Source organism: Schistocerca gregaria, chromosome 5 (assembly GCF_023897955.1).
Source record: "Schistocerca gregaria isolate iqSchGreg1 chromosome 5, iqSchGreg1.2, whole genome shotgun sequence".
NCBI classification, from domain to species: Eukaryota; Metazoa; Arthropoda; class Insecta; order Orthoptera; family Acrididae; genus Schistocerca; species Schistocerca gregaria.
Window position 1 is genome coordinate 489,580,369 of NC_064924.1, and position 23,630 is coordinate 489,603,998.

Sequence of the window (23,630 nt, forward strand, 5' to 3'; positions counted from 1 at the left end):
ATCAAAGTTATACCCACAAGTAAATTAATGACTCTCAAAAAATACTGCCATTAATTGAGACAATTTTGTGACATCTTTTAATAACGGCTTGTTAATCTAAAATGAGGTAAAACTGAAGATATTACCATGCTTTTCCCCATATCTCCATAAAAAACTACTGCTGATGTTTAGTGTATTACTTGAACATAGTGTAGATAACCATTGACTTAGGCCTGTAGCAGAATATGAATTTTAAGTTTTTACAAAATGGCTTAGAGAGCTGTTTCAGATCATATAGGGGTAGTGTCTTTCATTTGTAATCAAAACATTATGAGTCCCATGTCTGAACCAAGTCACTGCTTAAATTCTGAGCAAAACTCACCAGCAGTGGCAGCCATAGATTGGCAGCTGAACAGCCCAGCAGACACACTAGCAGTTTGTGTTTATTACATAGGATTGAGTTTAATTGTTGCCTCATGTGCGTCTCCAAAGAACTGAATTGTGTCTGTGTAATTTACTTTGTTTACTAGTGCATACTAACTTATTCTAAGTTTATGGCTAAATATTAGTGCATTTACATTGTGTCAGCTGATTTTGGATGGTAGTATAAATCAGAAGTAGCATAGCAGCAGGGTACAGGTTGCAAGCCAGCAACTTCTTGGGTTAGTATTACGTTATCTATGGTCCAGGCGAAAATTGTTGGAAGATGGATAGGGGCTGTGCCTGCTGTGTGTAAATGAAGTGGGAATTGACGACTGTCCATAAATAGTTAGAGGCAATGTTGGCCACGGTCAACAGGCTTCATCCTACTGCTGTGGGCAGCAGTGGCTTTGGTACACCTGAGGCAAACTTCTGATTCAGACATCCCAGCCAGTCATGTGGACAGCGAATCACAAACAGTCACGGAGTCACGAACCGCCTCGAGGGGGGGGGGGGGGGGGGGCAGTAGTGATAGGAATAACCGAACGAAAACAATTTATTCAGTTGTCTGGACTACTCACTCGTTCTTCTGAGTGAAACCAGTCTGTTAGTCTGTGTGAGCAACCGAATGAAAACAATTGTTCAGTTGGTCGACTACTTGTTCCCTCTTTTTCATGAAGCGAGTATGTGGGAGCAGTCGACTGTATTTTTACCTGTCGATTGGATTATTATTCATTTACTTTTTATGAGTGCAAGCAGTCAGTCATAGCAATCAAATGAAAACCTCTGACACCATTGAAGCTTTGCATACTGACTGGATTACTCACTCTTTCTTTACAAGTGAAAACAATCAGTAGTTTTTCTGTTGGTTGAACCATGTGTTCATTTTCTTAACTGAAACCGCTCTTTAGTGTTTTATATGACTCAGCTAGCCACTAATTCTCCTGATTAAACCAGCCTGCAGTAATTTAATTCGTTGAAGTAAAGCAGTGCTATATTATTCTGAAAGAGGGTGGTCCCATGTGAAGACATATCTCAGGGGTATGCCGAAGTTAAAATAAGCAGTATACATTTAATTATGGCCTGAATGGAGTAACATTTCTTTTCATCATTTAAAACTGATTCATGTATTGTTGTGGATTACATTGTTCCAGGTGCCATTAACGCGTAACTAATTTACGTATCATTGGGGTCGGCCAGCCATTGCCGACAGCAGACAAAACTTCGAAAACCCCGGACGCCTGGGTTAAATCTGATTATTTTCTCAGACACAAACTCTCTATAGACGATAAGTTGGTAGATGCCCCCGATGTTGCGTGGGGAGGAGCAACACAAAAGGTGGAATGTTTTCTCGCTTGCGTTTCAGTGCCGACAACGCCAGCAGGCGCATGTGTCCACCCGACCTGCAGGTCTAAATTACACATCAGAGTGACTAGGATTTGTGAAAGCGCGTTATACAAACGTTCTGGTTCAGATGTAGTGCTGATGTGCAGTAAGTAATATGAATGTAAATGAAATCAGTTTTATGCAGCTCAGTGAGTAGAAGTCAAATGAAATTTAAGATATTCAGTTGTCTGGCAGGTGGGGAGACGTCGCAGTGTATGCGATCGCCCATTATCGGTTGCTACTCATTGTCAAGGGCTTCTCATTGTCTCAATAAAGAAGTATGAAAAATACAGGGCGGTCCAAAACTGTTGTTACAATTTTGATCACATGTATTTCAGAAATGGGGGGAAGTAGAAAAGCGCGGTTTGCAGTATAATGTTCATACATACCTAAGTTTCTATTAGCCACTTAACAGTGCTCAGTGTCTTAAGATGACCATATTTTCTAGAGCCAAATTCGGGTCATATTAATAAAATGTTGATGTTGCAAAAGAGTCTTAATTGAATTAATAAATGCCAACTATCACCTGAATTCGTTATAAAAAGTACGTTAATTTGTATTTTATTATTAACTTCTAAGATGAAGGAGTGCAAACAGGCATATAATATTCATCAGTGCTGTAAATTTTCCTCGGCATGTCAACAGCATTGAAAACATTCAACTCAAGTTTCATCACAATTCGCTCTAGTCACTAATGTTGTTTTCGTAATTTCTACATTAAATTGTGTTTTGTTACTGCTCCATACATTACTCATTTGGGACAGAACCCTTACAGTAACAGCATACTGATACAGGGGAAATAACATATAATTCAGGATAAATCGTTTCATAATTGTTAAATCCAGGAGAAATAGCTGTCTGGAATTACTTCCGAAAAAAATTCGGGACATAGCTAGGAAAATCGTGACTGTCGCGAAAAAAGGGGGGATAGATAGTCACCTCAAATGTGTGTGACGTCTATAGCACACAGATTACCTAATCAATATTCCAGCTCCATGTTCGACCTAGGATGCCCTCTTTAAAATGTGGTATTGCTGCTCTGATGCGAGCTCACAGTTCATGGAAGTCCCGCCCGAAGAAAAAAATGTAATGGGGTACCGCATGACCTGGGTGTCAGGTGTAGTCTGCACCAACTACTCCACACATTGTGACAACTGCTGGAGGCTGGCCAGTCAATAACAAACATGGGAAAATAAGAAAAAAATCATGTTTAGACGTATGTTAAATTTATGCCGTAATCCATACCTTTCTACCTATTCCCATTTCTAAAATGTACATGATCAAAGTTGTAAAGATGGTTTTGGAACATAATGTATATGTATAGGAGAGCGTGTACGCGTACTTGCAGCTGCGTTTTTTATAGATCAAAACCGAAGAAAGAATCTGTGGTTCAGTCCTCCTTTAACGTATTTTAACTAAGGTATATTGCAGTCTATTTCCTATCAATCGAATTTCCACAGACACGAAAAAATCCCTACATCTCGCCTCAGGATGCCCTCAAAATTTGGACCTATCCGGAAAAATCTGGATGTTTTGCAGCCCTAATTGGGGATGAAAAAATGAGCGTAATGGTTCCCTTAACGAAATACGAAGAAGAGAAGAATCTTGCCTCGTTTTAGCGACAGTTAGCGTTCCATTTTATAGGCAATATGTGATGATGTCCACAAATGCAAAATCATTTGAATATCCAGTCATTTATTTGTGTGGAAAGTAAATATTTTGCACAGAAAATTACGTCACAAGCTACATATGTGCCCTGACGTTTTCAGTTTTACAGGTAGTGTCATAGATATTAAAAATTCTAGAACACACATTTGCAACACTGTCTATATGACATTGGGAATCTGTATAGGGCTAGAAGAGATTATTTGATATTTGTTAGCCCATTTTAAAACCGTTTACATTAAAAAGTTTCTCTGTTTAAATAGTTAATTTCTGCCTTTTAGTCTGGTATGTGTGAAACTTTTCAACTGATTTAAAATATTTGATGAGATTACAAGAGCAACGTTGCTAAACTTCAGATTTATTTCAGTTGCTATTCAACCAAGTCAACCAATGCATCGCTTCCTCATAGGCATATCTCGCGAAAAGACCGCGAATGTAAAAACGAGAGAGAATCAGGCTCACAGGGAAGCTTAGTATCAGTCGTAATTAACTGCGAAACATTCGTGACTGGAACAGAAACAGAGGAATAACAGTGGTAAAAACCAAGTACCTACTCCCCGCCACACACCAGAAGAGAAAGTGAGTTAATAGCACACTATCATTCAGTTCTGAGCTACAGTATGTAGAAAGTTTCAAGTCTCTAGCTTACCAGGAAGATAGTTTAAAATCAATTGCAAAATTTGTGACTAAAAGCCAGACAAGAAATCCCCTAATAGAAACATATTAAAGTGATTATTGATTTATACAAACAAAATCTACAGTCCAATGCCAGATAGTAAACTTTTAAAACCATTAAAACCAACAAAAAATTGATTTTTAATGCCATATGTACGGAAATTCGTATTTCAGCAAGTAAACATATACATTTTGAATATACTTTATTTTTAGAGCTGTACTTTTCATTCACATCCCTTGAAATAAAATACTTTATTTGTCTCTAAAAAAGTTGTCAACCCTAGTCATGGTTCATGTACGACCAAAATGGCTGAAAAACATGTAAGTAAAATTACTCAAACAAGGTGAGTGAGAGAAAACATTCATATAGGCGACGGTCGCAGAGACAAGCTTCATTCGGTTGTTTTAATCGACCGAAAAAACCGACTGAACTAAAAACCAGCCGACAGACCAATCGATTGTTAAAAACCGTCGATTGTCCCATCACTAAGGGGATGGGAGTGGGGAGATGAAAGTACATATTGTCAGCACAGATGTCATCATATGCCTTAAAAACCGTTTTGAGGTTTTGCCCACTGTTGAACATACTCAATCTACCTAAAAGGTACGATTAAGGGCAGTTGGTTGGATTTCTTGCCATTGGAAATCCAATGCTAGGCAGATGATGGATCCCCTTAGAGAAATACGGAGCAAGTCAGGAAACAACGCCAATGTCCACTGTGTTTGCTTGAGGGGGCTTACATCTGACATGTGGAGGACACTCTATCGGCAGCAACTGGGCATGAGGCATCCTAGGTGCACCTGGCAGGAAATCGTGGATCATTTTGGTAGTAATGATGCTTGTCACCTAGATTCAGAGCCTATCGATTTCAAGAGGCGGCTGACTGCTTTGGTGAAGACAACCGCTCTTTTACGCTGGGTGGAAGCAAACCTAGTGTTTTTAGAACCTATTGCAGTCCTGTGGATTGGAGCAGAGTGGAAGGCGTAAACCAGAGGCTCAGGCGATTCTGTGCCGTTCTGGGATGCAGATTTCTCGACGACCTCCGCTATAAGATGGAGAGCTGTAGCCCCCGCACCTCCCCCCCCCCCCCCACTGTCCCCCGTTTAAATAAGTGAAGAGTGCAGGCAGAGCATAAAATTATTCATGTATATGTTGATTGTTACCTCCAAAGGCCCAATAAGAGACGCTCTAACTCCTGACTGGGAAGAATACCATCCTCATTCATTAAACAGTATAACATTCGTAAATTCCGATTGGAATGTAAATCGCTAAAACAGGTCGAATTCCAGTGGTGAAAGTGCGTTTATAACTGTATAAAATACGGTAATATCTGGTGAGGCTAGTACAGAGCCCAAATGAAAAATAATTTGGGTGAAGATAAGTGCTAAAGGTGGATCAAACACTCTCATTGGATGCTAGTGGAGGAACGTATGTGGGGAAACTTAGAGAATATTTCACGAAAATTTTCTGATCATGTTATAGTATTCGCTTGTGATTTCAACTTAGCAGATTGGGAGATTCAAGTGATTATGGTGGTTAATAGGGACAGGGAATCAAGTGAAATTGTTCTAAACGGCTTATCTGAAGATTAACTTGAGTATTTAATCAGGGAATCGACATGTCAAAGTAACATATTAGATCTCCCAGTCACGAAAAGGCCCAAATTTTCCGACTCAGCGTAGGACAGGAAATCAATGAACATAATGTCATTAGAATAGCATTGAGTATGGTTGTAAATGGGAATGTAAAGAAAAGGTTGGAAGATATTTCTACTTAGTAAGAGAGATACGATTACTTCGGTGTCAACATGAAAATTATTGTTCCAACACTGGCAATGTTGAGCATCAATGGAGAGAGTACTAAAAAATTGTACCACACACTTCAGACAGGTATGTTTCGTGAAACATTGTCAGGAATGGGAAAGGCCGCCATTGTTTAACAGCCAATTGAGAAAACTCATACGAAAGTAAAGAGAGCTTCACTGTAAATTTAAATGTAGCTAAACCCTCGTACATGAACGAAGCTAAAATTGGCGTAAGGAGAGCCATGCATGAAGCGTTAAACGAATTCAATTGTAAAATACTATCTATCGAGATGTAACAGACACCACCTGTAATGAGATCAAGTGCATGTTGACCGCCATTTTGACACCAGGGTTGCAGAGTGGCCACATCCACACATGGGGTGTGTGGGAGCTGTTGATTATTAGGTTTCAGTAGCACAACGAGAGCCGACTCAACAATGTTCACTCAACAACTCTTTATTAATCATTGGTTCAATATGGTAGGATGATGACCGTGGCCAGGGGCCGGCTATGGCTAGCAGGTCGTGAGTGAGTACTAAGAGGCTGTTAGTGACACCAAAATTAGTGTCCAAACCCTTGTGAACTTGACAGGGACTGAAATTGAGGGCAGCAAAGCAAAAGCTGAAATGCTTAACTTCGTTTTCAAATGTTCTTTTACAGTGAAAACCCAGGAGAGCTGCCCCAATATAATCGTCATACCACTGGAAACATGAGCAAAATAAGTATTAGTTTCAGTGGTGATGAGAATCAGTTGAAATCGCTAAAATTGAGCAAAGGCCCAGGGCTCAGTGGATTTCCTGTCAGGTTCTGTACCCAATTCACAGCTGAGTTAGCCCTTCTGTTATCTATAATCACAGAAGGTCCCTCGAACAAAAAAAAAACTTGCCCACTACCATCTACAAGAAGGATTAATAGAAATGATCCACAAAACTATCATCCAACATCACTCACATCGATTTGTTGTAGGATGTTAGCACATATTCTGAGGTCAAATATATTGAGGTATCTCAAACAGATTGAATCCTCAATGCCAACCAACATGGATTCCGAAAACAATGATCATGTAAAACCCAACTCACAATTTTCTCACATGACATATTGAAGCTTTGGATCAAGGCAGTCAGGTGGATGCATTATTTCTTGATTTCTGAAAAGCATTTGACTCTGTTCCACACCTACACTTACTGTCAAAAGTACAATCTTGTTGGATATCAAAGGAAATTTGTGACTGGATTGATGACTTTTTCGTAGGGAGGACACAGCATGTTATTTCAGATGGATAGTCATCGTCAGATGTAGAAGTGTGCCCCACAGAAAGGTGTTGGGCCCTTGCTGTTCATGTTGTATAGTCATGACCTTGTTTGTTGTTGTTGTCTTCAGTCCTGAGACTGGTTTGATGCAGCTCTCCATGCTACCCTATCCTGTGCAAGCTTCTTCATCTCCCAGTACTTACTGCAACCTACATCCTTCTGAATCTGCTTAGTGTATTCATCTCTTGATCTCCCTCTATGACCGAGCGAGGTGGCGCAGTGGTTAGCACACTGGACTCGCATTCGGGAGACGACGGTTCAATCCCGTCTACGGCCATTCTGATTTAGGTTTTCCGTGATTTCCCTAAATCGTTTCAGGCAAATGCCGGGATGGTTCCTTTGAAAGGGCACGGCCGATTTTCTTCCCAATCCTTCCCTAACCCGAGCTTGCGCTCCGTCTCTAATGACCTCGTTGTCGACAGGATGTTAAACACTAACCACCACCACCACCCTCTACGATTCTTACCCTCCACACTCTCCTCCAATACTAAATTGGTGATCCCTTGATGCCTCAGAATATGTCCTACCAACCGCTCCCTTCTTCTTGTCAAGTTGTGCCACAAACACCTCTTCTCCCCAATTCTATTCAGTACCTCCTCATTAGTTATGGAATCTATCCATCTAATCTTCAGCATTCTTCTGTTTCACTTCCATACATGGCTACACTCCATACAAATACTTTCAGAAACGACGTCCTGACACTTAAATCTATACTCGATGTTTTTATTACTTCTCCATGGATTTTAATACCTACTCCGAATTTTTCTTTTGTTTCCTTCACTGCTTGCTCAATATACAGATTGAATAACATCGGGGACAGGCTACAACCCTGTCTCACTCCCTTCCCAACCACTGCTTCCCTTTCATGCCCCTCGACTCTTATAACTGCCATCTGGTTTCTGTACAAATTGTAAATAGCTTTTCGCTCCCTGTATTTTACCCCTGCCACCTTCAGAATTTGAAAGAGAGTATTCCATTCAACATTGTCAAAAGCTATCTCTAAGTCTACAAATGCTAGAAACGTAGGTTTGCCCTTCCTTAATCTAGCTTCTAAGATAAGTCGTAGAGTCAGTATTGCCTCACGTGTTCCAATATTTCTACGGAATCCAAACTGATCTTCCCCGAGGTCGGCTTCTACTAGTTTTTCCATTCGTCTGTAAAGAATTCGCGTTAGTATTTTGCAGCTGTGACTTATTAAAGTGATAGTTCGGTAATTCTCACATCTGTCAACACCAGCTTTCTTTGGGATTGGAATTATTATATTCTTCTTGAAGTCTGAGGGTATTTCGCCTGTCTCATACATCATTCTCACCAAATGGTAGAGTTTCGTCAGGACTGGCTCTCCCAAGGCCGTCAATAGTTCCAATGGAATGTTGTCTATTCCTGGGGCCTTGTTTCGACTAAGGTCTTTCAGTGCTCGGTCAAACTCTTCACACAGTATCGTATCTCCCATTTCATCTTCATCTACAGCCTCTTCCATTTCCATAATATTGTCCTCAAATGCATCGCCCTTGTATAAACCCTCTATATACTCCTTCCACCTTTCTGCTTTCCCTTCTTTGCTTAGTACTGGGTTGTCATCTGAGCTTTTGATGTTCATACAAGTGGTTCTCTTATCTCCAAAGGTCTCTTTAATTTTCCTGTAGGCAGTATCTGTTTTACCCCTAGTGAGATAAGCCTCTACATTTGTCTTCTAGCCATCCCTGCTTAGCCATTTGCACTTCCTGTCGATATCATTTTTGAGACGTTTGTATTCCTTTTTGTCTGCTACATTTACTGCATTTTTATATTTTCTCCTTTCATCAATTAAATTCAATATTTCTTCTGTTTCCCAAGGATTTCTACTAGCCCTCGTCTTTTTACCTACTTGATACTCTGCTGCCTTCACTACTTCATCCGTCAAAGCTACCCATTCTTCTTCTACTGTATTTCTTTCTCCAATTCCTGTCAATTGTTCCCTTATGCTCTCCCTGAAACTCTGTACAACCTCTGGTTCTTTCAGTTTATCCAGGTCCCATCTCCTTAAATTCCCACCTTTTTGCAGTTTCTTCAGTTTTAATCTACAGGTCATAACCAATAGATTGTGGTCAGAGTCCACATCTGCCCCTGGAAATGTCTTACAATTTAAAACCTGGTTCCTAAATCTCTGTCGTACCATTATATAATCTATCTGAAACCTGTCAGTATCTCCAGGCTACTTCCATGTATACAGCCTTCTTTTATGATTCTTAAACCAAGTGTTACCTATGATTAAGTTGTGCTCTGTGCAAAATTCTACCAGGCGGCTTCCTCTTTCATTTCTTTGCCCCAGTCCATATTCACGTACTACGTTTCCTTCTCTCCCTTCTCCTACTACCGAATTCCAGTCACCCATGACTATTAAATTTTCGTCTCCCTTCACTATCTGAATAATTTCTTTTATTTCATCATACATTTCTTCAATTTCTTCGTCATCTGCAGAGCTAGTTGGCATATAAACTTGTACTACTGTAGTAGGTGAGGGCTTCGTATCTATCTTGGCCACAATAATGCGCTCACTATGCTACTTGTAGTAGTTTACCCACATTCATATTTTCCTATTTATTATTAAACCTACTCCTGCATTACCCCTATTTGATTTTGTGTTTATAACCCTGTAGTCACCTGACCAGAAGTCTTGTTCCTCCTGCCACCGAACTTCACTGATTCCCACTATGTCTAAATTTAACCTATCCATTTCCCTTTTTAAATTTTCTGATCTACCTGCCTGATTAAGGGATCTGACATTCCACACTCCGATCTGTAGAACACCAGTTTTCTTTCTCCTTATAACGACATCTTCTTGTCGGAGATCCGAATGGGGGACTATTTTACCTCCGGAATATTTTACCCAAGAGGATGCCATCATCATTTAATCATACAGTAAAGCTGCATGCCCTCGGGAAATATTACGGCCATAGTTTCCCCCTGATTTCAGCCGTTCGCAGTACCAGCACAGCCAGGCCGTTTTGGTTACTGTTACAAGGCCAGATCAGTCAATCATCCAGACTGTTGCCCCTGCAACTACTGAAAAGGCTGCTGCCCCTCTTCAGGAACCACGCGTTTGTCTGGCCTCTTAACAGATACCCCTCCGTTGTGGTTGCACCTACGGTACGGCTATCTGTATCGCTGAGGCACGCAAGCCTCCCCACCAACGGCAAGGGGGGGGGGGGGTCTATGCCATATCTTTTGCTTAAGTATGACAGGGATAGTTGTTGTATGCTTCGCGCCCAGGTCTTCTCGCAGACGCACGAATTCTACTAACCTTTGCTTATTGGGGCGTTCTCTTATTAAATCGAGAGTGCAACAGACTCTGCTTCCTCAGCAATTTCCGAAACTCATTATTAAACAATGGTGGACCTTTTCCATCCTTAATCCACTTACTTGGAACATAATTCTCTAGACCACGTTTTACAGTCTGCTTACACTTTGCCTGTGAGGCATCCACATCCGTCTTACTGGAACTAAGTGATGTCAGTTCATTATCTAAGTGAGACGCTAATTACTGCTTATCTGCTCTTTCTAGCAGAAACATTCACCAAGCCCTCTAAATTATGTTATTAACTTTCGTAACCATAGTTGCTATAATGACATCATTATTCTTAATTCCCGTTTCTATACTGACGTCAATAAGGTCCGGCCTATTTGCAGTTACAAGATCTAAGATATTTCCATTGCGTGTGGGTTGCAGAACAAGCTGCTCAAGACAGTTTTCAGGAAACGTGTTTAAAAATATTTCACATGACTGTCTGTACCCCCTGCAATGGGTCCATTGATATCCCAGTCTATACTAGGTAGGTCAAAGTCGCCTCCAAGTAGTATTTTGGCTCCTGTTTAGGCGTAACCTCCTGTTCTGTAATTCGAGTCGTTCTGTTCGCTTTGAAAATCCTTGCTCTTAGCATGATAGACATGACTGAATAATAAACTGATTACATACAATGAGGACCTACGTGCTGAAAATGTGCGTAGGTTCTGAGAATGTTCCATGGCCATTGTCCCATGTCTATTTTCCGAGAAAATACCCTGTGACAGTCCGGACCACCATGGAGGGGCATAATGGAACCTGCTCCTATTGGCACCAGTACAGCTCTTCTGCTGTCAGCAATGGTTGACGCTTACTGTACAGTGTGACTTTCTTTTGATTCAATATGTATGAATTTCCCTAAAGGCGCCCAGTTTATTGGATATGAATGTATCATATAGCATTTGTATTCTCCTTTAGTGACTCTTACTAGGTACAAGCAAGTTATAGGGAAACGACAGTACAGCCACTGATTTCTAAACTGAAGGACACACTTCATGGCATTCGTTTTAGAACTGCTACAAATTTGTCGGGCAGTAGATCGCGTCGCTCGAACTGTCAACACAACTGGCACTGCATCGCTGTCAACGGGTTATACACAATGCTGGTGACTACTTTGGACGTCAGTAAAACTTTGAAACACGTATCTATTTTGTACGAGCTGTAAATAAACAGTTGCCGCTATCAAAGTTCCAATCCTCGTAATATGTGTTGTGACCACCTAGAAACTGTGAAAATGTACAACACTGAGAATACTATGCAGTGGACTCACTTTCAGGAATCTCCAGTCAGAAACTTGATGTATGTTAGCCCCACCAACCAACATGTGAAGTGCAAGTGTACCTAATTGCCCACTGGTGTGTACGGATTTAATGGAAATGTCTGGCATAGGCTATCAAAGATTACCTGTCAGAACATGCATGCATGGCTCAAGGAACACTGTATCATACTTCTTACAAACACAGGCACATACAACTTGCGATTAAATGTCTCCACTGTATGGGAATCACAGTAATGGTACGAGTGCAGGTTAATGAGACATGGGCGACGACATACGGAAGTTTGGGTCTGGCCATGAAGCATGCACGAACAGCCAAAATGGTTAAGGTGACTCTCGCGACAGGTGGGAAATGTAGGTTCGTGTCTCGGTCCGACCCAAATTCATTCTACTGTTGGAGGCTACCTGCATATGCAGCTGCTAATACATTTCCTGTTTTTGTGTTTGTATTCCTATGTCTTGACCACATTTATTTTTCAACGCCCTTAAGTGTCTCGACTGTACGTTATTTTCAAAGGCAGTGTTATTTCAGTCACTACATACTCCACCAAGAGACACGTGCACTTGTCTCGTGATCGAGAATGTTGACGTGATACAATGTATCTAATGAACAATTTTATGTGACTGAAATAACACTGCCTATGAAATGACGTAAAGTCGAAACGCGTAAGGTCGTTGAAAAATAAAAAGTGTGGTCAAGACACAAAAAAACGTGCATTAAAATGTCCGCATCGTGCCACAACATTTTCATGCTAATTGTTGCTAATACATATCCTTTAGCTGCCGCATTGCCTGTTCCTTTAGACATGCATTCGTGTCCAAACGAACATTGTATCGTGCTTTTTACAAACACAGTCACTGCAGTGCCGTATTTTATGACAAGTAAGAGTTAACCATTATGCAGTTTTATGTATCTTGAGGAATTTCACCCCTCTGAAATGTTTACGTGATGTGACGCTTGTGGGGACTGTAGTGATGGCTCGTCCATCATTTGTGAAGGCAATATCTTTAAATATGAACTGTCCATATTCATCGAGGGAGCCATGAGCATGCTGAGCTGATAGTATTTGCAGTTTGAAGTGCCATTGTGAAATGGTTTAGATATGATGCCTATACAAGGGAGCCGACGCCAAACTGCTAAGAGATAAACAATCTATTCTCCAGCGTTGAACAGACTACTTTCACAACAAAGAGTTTGCGCATCCACCAATTACTAGTCCTAATCCTACCTTAGGACCCATCCCCTCAATTACTCCCGAGGAACTAATGCTTGCCATCAGTAAGATGAAAAATGGAAAAGCAACTAGCCCAGATGACCTATCCGCGGAAACCTGGAAAATGCTCGGAAAGCCTGCTTCAGAATTTCTTGCCCCACTCTTCAACCGAGTCGCCACTGAAAAACAACTTCCATAAGCATGGACAACTAGCCTAACAGCTCCAATCTGGAAGGGAAAAGGAAACGTGACGATTGTTCGACTTATCACCCTATTCGACTCCTGTATCATACTTTACAGATCTTTGAGCTGGTACTTGATAGCAGACTCAGAAGTATTGTCTCTGTAACACAAAACCAGTGTGGATCTGTTAAGAGATGCAACACCATCCATGCTATCCATGCCACGCGCCTTTTGATGGAAAAACACACACAGAGAGACAGAAGAGTGTACACATGGCATTTCTAGACCTAGAAAAGGCTTTCGATCGTATCCCACACGTTCTTATTTGGTGAGCTCTTCGCTGCCATGGCGTCCCTGAAGAATATGTAAGCTGGGTGCAACTTTTGTACCGTAATTCCACCAGTGTTGTTCGGAGTCCTGATGGAATTTCTCCGTCCTTCTATATCACTGTGGGTGTTCATCAGGATTCATTGTTTGCATGGATACGGCAACAGCTGACATACAGACTTCACATCCCTGGACCCTTCTTTATGCTGATGATGTGGTACTTGCCGACCAAGCCCGCTCTGAACTCCAGCACCAGGTTCAAACTTGGAAGGACAGACTGGCTGAAAATGGACTGCACCTCAATGTCCAGAAGAGTACCTATAATGCGGCTCCCAAACCAGAGGCACCATAAGTATCGGCGAAGAAGACCATGCACTTTAAGTACCAAGGGTCTGTCGTCACCTCAGACTGCGACGCAACTCTCATACTCGGATGAGGGTGAATGCACTGTGGCTCAAGTGGAGACAGGTCACTGGAATCCTCTGAGATAAAAATATGCCTCAGTATCTAAAGGCAAAAGTATATAAGTGTATAAGTGGAGACAGGTCACTGGAGTCCTCTGAGATAAAAAGATGCCTCGGTATCTAAAGGCAAAAGTATATAAGAACATGGTGCACCCAGCAGCAATGTATGGGACTGAGTGTCGCTCTATGACGAAACAACAGGAGCAAATTTTACACACCATGGAGATGAAGATGCTTCGATGGTCCATGGGGCTAACATGATGTGAACCACGAAAAAATAAAGACGTCCGGCAAAGGTTTGGTGTCGCGCCGATCACCGACAAAGTGAGGGAAGCCCTCTCCGCTGGTACTGCCACGTCATGAGAAAGCAAGACAACTCAGTCGCAAAAACAGCGCTCCACATCAACCCAGGAGGAACAAGGCCACGAGGAAGACCGGCAAAGAGATGGACTGACAACGTCAGGGGAGACATGTACATTGTTGACTTAAGTCCAGAAGATTTCAACGACAGGGACAAATGGAGGAGATGTAGCAAAACAGCAGACCCCGCAAGTCGGGATTAATGCTTGGAAAGAGAGAGAGAGAGAGAGAGAGAGAGAGAGAGACTGTGAATAATGTTGTGAGAAATTTTTCAGAGGCTTCAAATGCAACACAGAATCAATCGCTCATGCCTTCACACTTTCGCACTTTGAGCAATGTGTAATGACAACTGGAGTAAACTTCTTAGATCCTTTTGGAATGAGTAGACACCCCTATACTCTTCACTATCATAGTATTCAGGATGAACACTTGCTTACATATCAAACAACAGGCTGTAGACGTTATCAGGCCAATCTGGCTGTAAATTGTCATATGGCTACCCATAACTCTAAATTAATCTAAACTTTTGTGTTTGTTAAATTAAAATTCTCAAATTAACTTGAATCATGTTTCAGGTTCCCCTTCGTACCTGTCTGAAATGCAAGTATGATAAATCGAGGCACTTCTAATTTAACTGATGTTCTAATAGTCCGTGATCGTCTGGGCGCACTTGGAAGTAGAGGATATTCAAACACCTTTCACAATCCGAAATTTTTAGGCTGTTGAAAACCAGCACTAAGTATTTATAAAAATTTAAATTTTCTCATCGGTTACAGAGAGATAGGGTCTTTTCCAAATTAATTTGTCAATTGCAGTGTTATTCTCGTTAGGGCTGGCACCTCCTCCCTGGATATATGTATTAGGGCCCATTTCGCTTCACACCAAAATAAGTTTTTGCTTTACATTAAGTAGAATCCGTTTCGTGTCCTCAAAATATATCATCAGCATCTTGAGAGATACGCACGCACTAAATCATTTGATGTCAGTTTCTCCATATCCCTTCCTGCATTTTCTAAAACTTATCAAGTCAAATTTTGATATAGAAATATATGTTTATAAGTATAATGTGATAACTACATTCCGTGTATGATCAATCTCAACCCCATTCAGCTGAAACAGGCATGCAAATGAATTGGGTGTAAGAAGAGAAGTTGCTGTCAAACTTTCATCCGTTTTTCCCAAAACGACAGCTGTCACTTGGGTTCTGAGGAAGTCCTCAGTTTCTTTGGCTGGTTGGCGGAAGTGATGAAGACTGCTGCCTTGCTTCAGCGGTGCAAACAGAGTTTAAGGTTTGCAATATTTTACCCAGAACTAATTGGGGTCCTTTGATTCGGAGTTGAGCAGAGGGTCTCAACCAGAGGTTTCATGCATTTAGTGACAGTCTTGGTTTCCTTGATTGGTCAGGAATGAACTACGGTCAGGTAGCAGAGGACTTGTGGAATGCACACGGGAGATTTTTATGCTTGGCGATACTATGATCCTCGCCAATCAGTTCACGAGACTGAAATCAGATGGTGTACAAATTAAATAAACTCCAAACGTTAAAACTGTAACAGATATTCGTAACAAAGTTTCTGAATTTACCGCTCTCCAAGAAAGTTGTCACGCTCTATTTATACCCGTAACCAGGAGCTGGACGAAAAACCGAAGTAAAAACTTCCGAAATATTACGCAAGGGATGGAACGTATATCGAAAACAGGTTAGACGCCATAGTATGGGGAATATTCATTGCAATCAACAAAAATATTGTATCTACAGAGGTCGAAACTGAGTCTGACTGTGAAGTTACATGTACTCTAGTAACCGACCTAGGTGAACTCAAGTTAACCACCGTGTGTTTTTATCAGTCACCTAATTCCACCACGTTAGTTGTAGAATCATTCACAGAAAGTTCATCCTCAGTAGCACGGAAATGCCCCTATCATGCAGTCTTAGTTGGAGACAACTATAGCCTGCTGGGTATTGACTGATGCTTACATGGATTCATTTTAGGTGGTAAGGATAGACAGTCTTGCAGAGCTGTTATCAACTCATTTTCCGAAGTCTGTATCCAGCAGCTAGTTCGACAACCGTCACGCCGTGGAAATATACACGGTCCAGTCACATTAATGTGGCCAAAGTCTGTGTTCGACGTCAGCGTGCAATAACTAATCACAGACGTCAGTTGGCAGCACTGGCAGTGCAGGGTATATAAAGTATGTAGGGGAGACGCGGAAAATGTTCAACCACAGGTGGAAACACAAGCGGCCAATCACAACCACAGGTGGAAACACAAGCGGCCAAAGACACTGCGAGGTAGGGCATAGCCACCAATGGTAAACTAACATACGCAAACAGCGTCAAACGTCGGTAAGCCCCTGCATATCAGCAACACTGACTGGCAACTACCAGCTGCTATTAGAGCCGACCAACAGGCCACAGCACGAACACCGACGAGCTCGCCCACAGGCGCACAAACAATCTGCCAACATTCCCTCACACTGTGCTTCCGGTATATGACCTATCGGACACAAGAACGATAACAAACCTAACTGTTGCAGGTTGCTGACACTGAACGAGGACTCCGTACCAGCACCCAGCGCCAGCCGCCGAGCAGCACAACGCCAAGGTATCGACATGCATGATACCCACTACCAACAAAGACTATCCTTGCACTTCCTATCGCAGGCAGCAAGACAACCGCTACTGCTCTAACCACCCGACCTAGCTATCGCAGAGGTTTTTTTCCCTTGGCTCTTCCTTGGCACTTTTTTTCCTCCGCCCTTAAAACCGCTACCCTTCGTCAGATTTCGACCAATCTATCTCCAGATGAGCGCGTATTAATGGTTAATCTTAACCAGACGTACGCAAACATCGCAGTACCCACATCCTGCGACACCTCAGTTTAGTGAATACTAACCCTTATGCAGAGATGACAGTAGAGCATTTGTGTTGGCCATCATGCCGGTGTGGGCTATATATATATAGCCGTAAATATCAGGAGAGAACCATGGCTGTGGAGATGTGTACGGGCGAATAGGCGTACAACTGTTGAGCAACTGACGGCGCGGATGACACAAGGAACAACTAATAATAGTGTCTCCTCAGCGACAGTTCAGCAGACGTTGCTGCATGTAGGCCTCTGCAGCAGGTGCTTAAGACATGCATCGGTGCTGACTGCTGTTAGTCGTAAACAAAGGCTGGAATTTGCACGCCAATACAGCAACTGGACATCCACTGAGCGGCGACAGGTGGCCTTTTCAGATGACTCACGTTTTAAGCTCCATCGGACAGATGGCTGTTGGCGTGTACAGGATGAAACGCCTGAAAGCAAACACCCAGCAACAGTCGTGGAATGGGTCCAGGCCACAGGAAGGAGCGTTATGGTCTGAGGAATGTATTCGTGGCGCTCTTTGAACGATCTCGTCACTCTGGAAGGCACAATGGATCAACACAAGTACCCATCTATCCTTGGAGACCAGGAGATCATGTCCATCCCAGGATGCGGTTTGTTTCACCTCGGCACAACTGCATCTACCAGCAGGACAATGCAACATGGCTCGCAGTGTACGTGCGTGGTTCGAAGACCACCAAAATGAGTTTACCGTACCTCCCTGGCCACAAAACTCCAAATTTTTAAACCCAATTGAGAATCTGTGGGACCACTTCGATCGGGTTGTTAGCGCCATGGAGACCTAACGCAGCTCGCCACAGTGCTGGAGCCAGCAGGCTACACATCCCGTCGGTACCTTCAAGAAACTCACTAACATTCTTCTTGCACATCTCAAAGCAGCCCGCACTGCAAAAGGTGGTTGTTCGTGCTTTTGACAGGTGGTCACATTAATGCAACTAAGCAGTGTATCAGACTTTGTTGACGATTGTTGTTGTTGCGGTCTTCAGTCCTGAGACTGGTTTGATGCAGCTCTCCATGCTACTCTATCCTGTGCAAGCTTCTTCATCTCCCAGTACTTACTGCAACCTACATCCTTCTGAATCTGCTTAGTGTATTCACCTCTTGGTCTCCCTCTACGATTTTTACCCTCCACGCTCCCCTCAAATACTAAATTGGTGATCCATTGATGCCTCAGAATATGTCCTACCAACCGATCCATTCTTCTAGTCAAGTTATGCCACTTGTATTCAACACCTCCTCTTTTGTTATGTGATCTACCCATCTAATCTTCAGCACTCTTCTGTAACACCATATTTCGAAAGCTTCTATTCTCCTCTTGTCCAAACTATTTATCGTCCATGTTTCACTTCCATACGTGGCTACACTCCATACAAATACTTTCAGAAACGATTTCCAGACACTTAAATCTATACTCGATGTTAACAAATTTCTCTTCTTCAGAAAGGCTCTCCGCGCCATTGCCAGTCTACATTTTATATCTTCTCTACTTCGACCATCATCAGTTATTTTGCTCCCCAAATAGCAAAACTCCTTTACTACTTTAAGTGTCTCGTTTCCTAATCTAATTCCCTGAGCATCACCCGACTTAATTCGACTACATTCCATTATCCTTGTTTTGCTTTTGTTGATGTTCATCTTATATCCTCCTTTCAAGACACTGTCAATTCCGTTCAACTGCTCTACCAGGGCCTTTGCTGTCTCTGACAGAATTACAATGTCATCGGCGAACCTCAAAGTTTTTATTTCTTCTCCATGGATTTTAATACCTACTCCGAATTTTTCTTCTGTTTCCTTTACTGCTTGCTCAATATACAAATTGAATAACATCGGAGAGAGGCTACAACCCTGTCTCACCCCCTTCCCAAGCACTGCTTCCCTTTCGTGTCCCTCGAACTCTTATAACTGCCTCCTACTTAGGTTAAGAATGGGCATAATTTGGTTCTAGTTCGATGGTTGTAGAGGAAATATGGATAAAGTTCAAAACAAACAAACACCGTCCGAACTGGTCATGAAGGCCCAACGGCACATACGACCAACGTGTTATTCTCGGCCTGTAGGCGTCACCGGATGCAGATACAGAGGGGGATGTGGTCGGCACTGCGCTGTCCCGGCTGTTGTCAGCATTCGTGACCGGCGTCGCTACTTCTCAGTCAAGTAGATCCTCCATTAGCCTCACAAGGGCTGAGTGCACCCCGCTTGCCAACAGCACTCGGCAGACCTGGCCGGTGACCTAGCCAGGTGATAGCCAAGATAACATATGGGAAATCAGAGTTTGTACGGAAAGATATAGGTGTTCATTCTCTCCGCGCGCTACACGAGATTGGCATAACAGAGAATTGTGAAGGTGGTTCGATGAACCCTCTGCCAGGTACTTGAATGTAATTTGCAGAGTATCCATGTAGATGTAGATGTAGAAATCCACTGCTAATAATACTTGCACTCGCTGCAGGTGATCGGGATAGTAGACGTTGTTACGCAGGATACACGTAATCGTTCTTTCGCTTACACCATATTCGCGGGCCACTTACCTGGGGCTTGTAATAGGATTCGTCTGATAGAACCTAATCCTCCAAACCTGGCATACGCACACTCTGTCTGACTGGACCCGTGTTCACACAAACGCCCAAACACGGCTTCAAATGTTGCGTGATATGATTGTTGTCTGCGAGGGTTCTTGTTTTCGTATAGCGGTGCGGCCTTATCCAGCAGCTTGGCAGTACACAAACACCGTCTCCGCTTGTTCCCGACATGTATACCGACTCGTGCTGCTGCTCACAGCACGCTGTGTCGATCACACAGTCTGAAACCCACATGGAACACACGGCCTGTTATCAGAGGAACTTTCATTCGACAGCGCCACCTACCGTGGCAACGATGCGTTTCCGGACGCATTTTCATAGGACCTTTTTTCATTCACTTCCAGTCAGGTATCCGTCCCGGCAATTTGCGGGTTTTAAGTAATGTTCACCCTGTACACATCACAATACGGAATAATCGGGAAATATGGAATAGGGTCGTTAAATCGCCGAGACTCATGTGAATTTGAAAAAAAATAGGAAAACAGATTTCATATAGACGAAATACAATTCTGACACTGCTCTTAATTTAAACTCTTAAAAGAATTACTTGTCTACGATAGAAAAAATAAATAATAAATCTGACAAAACAAGGTGCTCAAACAATTATTTGTTAATGCAGCAGTAGTTATTCGCTCTACATTCATCTGTTTGCATGCGTATCCAATCTAATCTTCGTTATGAGCACCTATACAGATTATGTGCACTCCGTCTTCAGGCCACAAGTGGCCCATCGGGACCATCCGACCGCCGTATCATCCTCAGATGAGGACGCGGATAGGAGGGGCGTGTGGTCAGCACACCGCCCTCCCGGTCGTTATGATGATTTTCTTTGACCAGAGCCGCTACTATTCGGTCGAGTAGCTCCTCAATTGCCATCACGAAGCTGAGTGCACCCCGAAAAGTGGCAACAGCGCATCCAAGTGCCGGCCACGCCCGACAGCGCTTATCTTCGGTGATCTCACGGGAACCGGTGTATCCACTGTGGCAAGGCCGTTGCCCTGTCTCAAAACAGTTGCATAGGGGCGGGACTGAGGCGTTTGACGGCCCCTGTTCCAGTGTTTTGTCCAGCGGCCTCACGGTCGATGAGCGTCAGTTTATGTGGGTTTTAAGGAATATCTGGAATTCCATATTGCTTGACAAGCTATTTCTGGATTCACAACATAACAAAAGAATCAAGTGTGTCCACAGCCAAAAATGTGACAATACATAAACACTCTTTAATTACAAATTTCATGCTTTTAATTGTTAGTCTACATTTTCAATAATTATTGCACATTTTTTACCTCCAAATTTTTTTTCATACTACGGAAATAGTTTTTCTCACCGTAACGTAAACGACTCCGGAGACGAACTGGACTTGCTACAGAGCATCATGAGAACGTTTTAACGTATACCATGTGTCTTCTGCTTGGTTAAACCACTTGACGTATGAAGAGATCTCGATATTCCGTATTGCCCGACAATCCCATAATACCCGAATTTCATTCACATTTCGCTTAAAGACAGTGAAGACAAGATAAGAGAAACTTAGGTTTGTACGGATGCGTATAGATAGTCGATTTTCCTTCGTTCCTTTGGCGAACGGAATAGGAAAGGAAATGACTAGTAGTGGTACAAGGTACCCTCCGCCACGCACCGTATGGTATCTTGCGGAGTATGTATGTATGTAAAAGTTACTAACTTTGCTGTGTTTTGAAAAAAATGTAGTAATTCTTGACGTTTCAGATACGGTGATATAAACATTTCCAATGTCTGACGGAAATTACGCAGTACAAAGCATTTAAAATTGCGATTCGTCTGCCGTTATTGGAGCGAATTGAAGGACACGCTACCCGGAAGTTAATGCCACACTGAAAAGGAAATAAGTGTTGTCGAGATAAGAGATACCGGATCAGTTGCGAACTGTCCTTCGTCGGCACAGAACTGTTGTGTAACCACGGTCTATGTCAATGAAATATGTAGTGACAAATGAAAAGTAGCGACAGACCAGGACTCTAAGCTAGATATCCTGCTTATCTTAAGTATTTGGTCCAGGTCTGACTCAAATTTTCATCGTCACTGATCCTTGTCCCTGTTAGTACGAACAGTACAACCACTGATTCTTCCTTGAAGTATGTGACAATAGTGTCGCTGGCGAAATTGTTTTGAGGGAGAATCGTGGTTTACCTTGTCGTAGGAATATATGCCAACTAAAATTAATTTATTGAAATCAAGCGAATGGAGTCAACGTGAATTAAATCAATAGAGTCGCCCAACTTGTACAACACCTCAATACAGAACAGCAGCAACAATTTTAAATTTTTATGCCAATCAGTTGCAATTCTGTAAGGGAAGGGGGTGCGCAAAGTAGTAACTAGAAGAAGAATGGAAGGTTTCAGATAGATTATGTATTGGTAAGACAGAGATTTAGGAACCAGGTTTTAAATTATAAGATATTTCCAGGGGAAGATGTGGACTCTGACCACAATCTATTGGTTATGAACTGTAGATTAAAACTTAAGAAGCTGCAAAAAGGTGGGAATTTAAGGAGATGGGGTCTGGATAAACTGACAAAACCAGAGGTTGTAGAGAGTTTCAGGGAGAGCGTTAGGGAACGATTGACAAGAATCGGGGAAAGAAATACAGTATAAGAAGAATGGGTAGCTTTGAGGGATGAAATAGTGAAGGCATCAGAGGATCAAGTAGTTAAAAAGACGAGGGCTCATAGAAATCCTTGGGTAACAGAAGAGATATTGAATTTAATTGATGAAAGAAGAAAATACAAAAATGCTGTAAATGAAGCAGGCAAAAAGGAGTACAAACGTCTCAAAAATTAGATCGACAGGAACTGCAAAATGGCTAAGCAAGGATGGCTAGAGGACAAATGTAAGGATGTAGAGGCGTATATCATTAGGGGTAAGGTAGATGCTGCCTACGGGAAAATTAAAGAGACCGTTGGAGGAAAGAGAACCACTTGCATGAATATCAAGAACTCAGATGGAAACCCAGTTCTAAGCAAAGAAGGGAAAGCAGAAAGTTGGAAGGAGTATATAGAGGATCTATACAAGGGCGATGTTCTTGAGGACAATGTTATGGAAATGGAAGAGATTGTCGATGAAGATGAAATGGGAGATATGATACTGCGTGAAGAGTTTGACAGAGCGCTGAAAGACCTAAGTCGAAACAATGTTCAAAATGGTTCAAATGGCTCTGAGCACTATGGGACTTACCTTCTGATGTCATCAGTCCCCTAGAACTAAGAACTACTTAAACCTAACTAATCTAAGGACATCACACACATCCATGCCCCAGGCAGGATTCGAACCTGCGACCGTAGCTGTCGAACGGTTCTAGACTGTAGCGCCTAGAACCGCTGGGTCACCCCGGCCGGCTCGAAGCAAGGCCCCGAGAGTAGACAACATTCCATTAGAACTATTGATAGCCTTGGGAGAACCCTGACAAAACTCTACCATCTGGTGAGCAAGATGTATGAGACAGACGAAATACCATCAGACTTCAAGAAGAATACAATAATTCCAATTCCAAAGAAAGCAGGTGTTGACAGTTGTGAAAATATCAGTTTAATAACCAACGGCTGCAATATACTAACACGAATTCTTTACAGACGAATGGGAAAACTGGTAGAAGCCGACCTTGTGGAAGATCAGTTTGGATTCCGTAGAAATATTGGAACACACGAGGCAATACTGACCTTACGACTTATCTTAGAAATATTAAGGAAAGGCAAACCAACGTTTCTAGCATTTTTAGACTTAGAGAAAGCTTTTGACA

General features: G+C 42.3%; 1 protein-coding gene across 2 annotated transcripts in view; it reads right to left on the reverse strand.

Annotated features, from left to right (window-relative positions):
- Nucleotides 1–23,630, reverse strand: part of LOC126272717 (asparagine synthetase [glutamine-hydrolyzing]-like) — a 230,219-nt gene that overhangs the window by 190,957 nt on the left and 15,632 nt on the right. The window contains exon 1 of one of the 2 annotated variants that reach the window (XM_049975753.1): nucleotides 19,809–19,870. The exons of the other annotated variant lie outside the window; for it this stretch is intronic. The gene's annotated coding sequence lies outside the window, so the exon portion shown is untranslated. Of the gene's footprint in view, nucleotides 1–19,808; nucleotides 19,871–23,630 lie in introns of those variants that run through there. 2 annotated transcript variants of the gene reach the window in all.